Below are 2,994 nucleotides of genomic sequence, written 5' to 3'. Positions count from 1 at the left end.
TCCATTGTTGCTAAAAAAGCAAATTCTAATTTATGGTTTATTAGAAAGGTTATTGCTAAAGATAAAAACAAACAAAAAAAAGCACGCTGCTAGCTAGAAACTGTGAGAAATGTCAGACATTTCAAAACCATGAGCAGAAACCACGTAGATAAAGTTTGTTCTTTTTCTCTGACATTGCTCTAATGGTTCTAAAGGAAAGTGAACAATGTGTGTATAAGGTTTTTTAGAGTACTAGATTCCAAAAGGGCAGCCACTCTTACACTGACTCAGGATGTCTTTATGTTCCAGTTCTGAGACTTCAACCTTTCAAAGCTACTGATGGGACTATGGCAGCCTCTAATCAGTCCTATGGCCACTCCAGTGTAAACATTGTGAAATGTTGCTGGCCATGCTGGTAGTGCTAGACACAAAGTGGGAATGAAGTAAACAGAGACATTAGAAACAAAACAGACAAAACCCTAAGAAACAAAATCTTTATGGAGTCCCTTGGTGTCATCAATGTTTTAGGTGTATAGTACACGTTTGTCTAAAGTAATACATGATTTGAAGTGTTCTGGATATCAGAAATCTGACTTGACACTATGGGTAAAACACAGTCAGTGTAATCTACTAACATATTATATAGAGCACGCAGTTTGTAGTAAGACAGTGGGTAGGCTTAAAGCCCCCTTCTACTGTGTTCTATTTATTATTCCTGAGTACATTATTTAACATACCTAAACCTTAGTTTTATCATTTTTAATGTGGATGTAACACATAACTTGTAAGAGCTTTGAAAGGGTTACTATACATTTAGCTTGTGCACCACCAGCACAAACAGTTGTAAGCTTTGTCATCGATCACAATGGCAGCAGCTAGAGTTACCTCAGTTTCTCTGTAGAAGTTTTTTTTTTAAAAAGTGCTCCCAGGGAGCTACCAGATTAATGGTGGCAGTAGAAAACAACAATAACAAATACATATAATAAAAACATGAATGAATAAGTACTCTAAAGGATATAAAGCAGTGTAAGGGAGTATAGAGTTTTAAATGTAGTGCCACTTTGTATAGAATATTCAGAAAAGAGATATCTATGAAAGTGACATTTGAGCAGAGATCTGAAGGGCCAGAGGAGAAAAATATAAATATTTGGTAGAAGAGTATTTCCAGCAGAGGGAAGAAAAAACACGCACAAAGTTGATAGTATGAGTAGTGTAGTGAAAAAAATGAGAAGGTCAGCGTGGCTTGAATTGGGTGAACAGGGAAAATAGTGGTAGGATGTATGATTGGAAAGTAGAGGAAAACCATGTGTAGTCTTGTTGAATGACTGAATTCAGAAGTGCTGAGAATCACAATTGTAAATAAGTACCCCAGGGAACTATGGGAATTGATTTATATATTACAACTACTAGATACTTTGTTGGGGCAAAATAAATTATAGTAGAAAGCCTTGCTCTCTGTCATAAAGAAGTTTGCAATATAATTGTAAAGATCACTTACAAAGATGTAAGAAAGATAATTAAAGTAAGTTTATGATGACATCACATAATTCTAAGGAGTACTAAGATTTCAAATAAGAGAGAATGCAAAGAAAAAATTTAAGATACACACACACACACACACACACACACAGGCATGGATGAATTTAAATTTGCAACTGAGGGTTATTTAGAATTTGATACCAGAGATTCCAGACAAAAGAAAATCATGAATAAAGTAGAAAAGAAGGAAATGCACAGTATATGTTTGGGAGGGGTAAAATAAATACCATTTACTTTTGAGGAAGAATGCTCAGGTAGCAGTTTAGAATCTAGGTATGGAGGACCATGCATATCAAAATATGAGTTTGAATCAGCTATTTTGGCTTATGTGTTGAACACGTTGTTGGATTAGGGAAACAAGCCACTCTATGTTGATGTTAGAAAGACTGTGGAAGGGAATCGGTGACCTAAATAGCTGTGGAAGTGAAGGTCAGGGAACTTTCTACTAATAATTTTAACCTTCAGTGTACTGTGAATTCTTCTCAAAAACACTCCACAGAGGCACTGCATTCCTCAGGAACCTCTAGAAGGCTCCCACCATGTGTCTCAGCCTACAGCAGTGAAGGAAATCACTTTTAAAGGCTCCCTTAGAAGTCATTTCAACTTTTCATCTGTCCACGTATCTGCCTGCAACTGCGTGTGGAGAATAATGGCTTCCTGTTCTCTTCCACTTTCCATTTCTTGCACAAATCCCTCTTATTGGCAAACCTAACCACATGGGGAAAGAATTTGTGGAAAATGCAGGTCTGTTTTAAAGTCAAACCTGAACTTCGAGGGACATGGCACTAACGATCAGTAGAAATAGACAACCTAGAAGGGAATGAAAGATCAGAAGTCTGAAGTAGACTCTGGACTTTCCATCCATTTTCACACAAAGCAGATCAATTTGAATATTATTCTTTCATATACTATTTAATTTCAACAAATTACACTACTAAAATGAAAAACAACAAGAAATACTGAAATACTACTATTTTAGAATAAAGTTCATTCTGTCAAATACATGAAGACAGCTATTTTTATGCCCCAATATTATTCAGCCATAGGCACGTATAGTTTTTTTAAGCTTTTTTCATATGAAATTATTATAAAATATTTACTATTCTTGTCATTCTCATCTGTTTCTGCTTGTCATTCTCTAATGCTTTTAAAAATGTGATGTATAGATTAAGCACAGGTATCATAATGAAATCTGAGTAATAGAGTGCAGGGGCGTTATTTCCTTCAATTATTGTGTTGCTATCTGTATATTCATGCAACCAAATTTAAATGTTTTAGAATTTGTTTCACACTTCTGCCTAAAATTGAGCTTGCAATAAAAATTTTACAATATTTTTCACATGAACCGCTGCCAAGCTGGGTTAACGTTCCTGAACAGAATTTGGAATTATCCACAGAAAACTAGTAACTGAAGCCAAATAAATGAGAGAAACTTTCAAAGGAAAACTGGCAAATCATATAAATAGCAAAGGCATA

This window comes from Hipposideros armiger, unplaced genomic scaffold, assembly GCF_001890085.2.
Source record: "Hipposideros armiger isolate ML-2016 unplaced genomic scaffold, ASM189008v1 scaffold_835, whole genome shotgun sequence".
NCBI classification, from domain to species: Eukaryota; Metazoa; Chordata; class Mammalia; order Chiroptera; family Hipposideridae; genus Hipposideros; species Hipposideros armiger.
The sequence above is the reverse complement of the archived record's forward strand: the minus strand, read 5'-3'. Positions refer to the sequence as shown.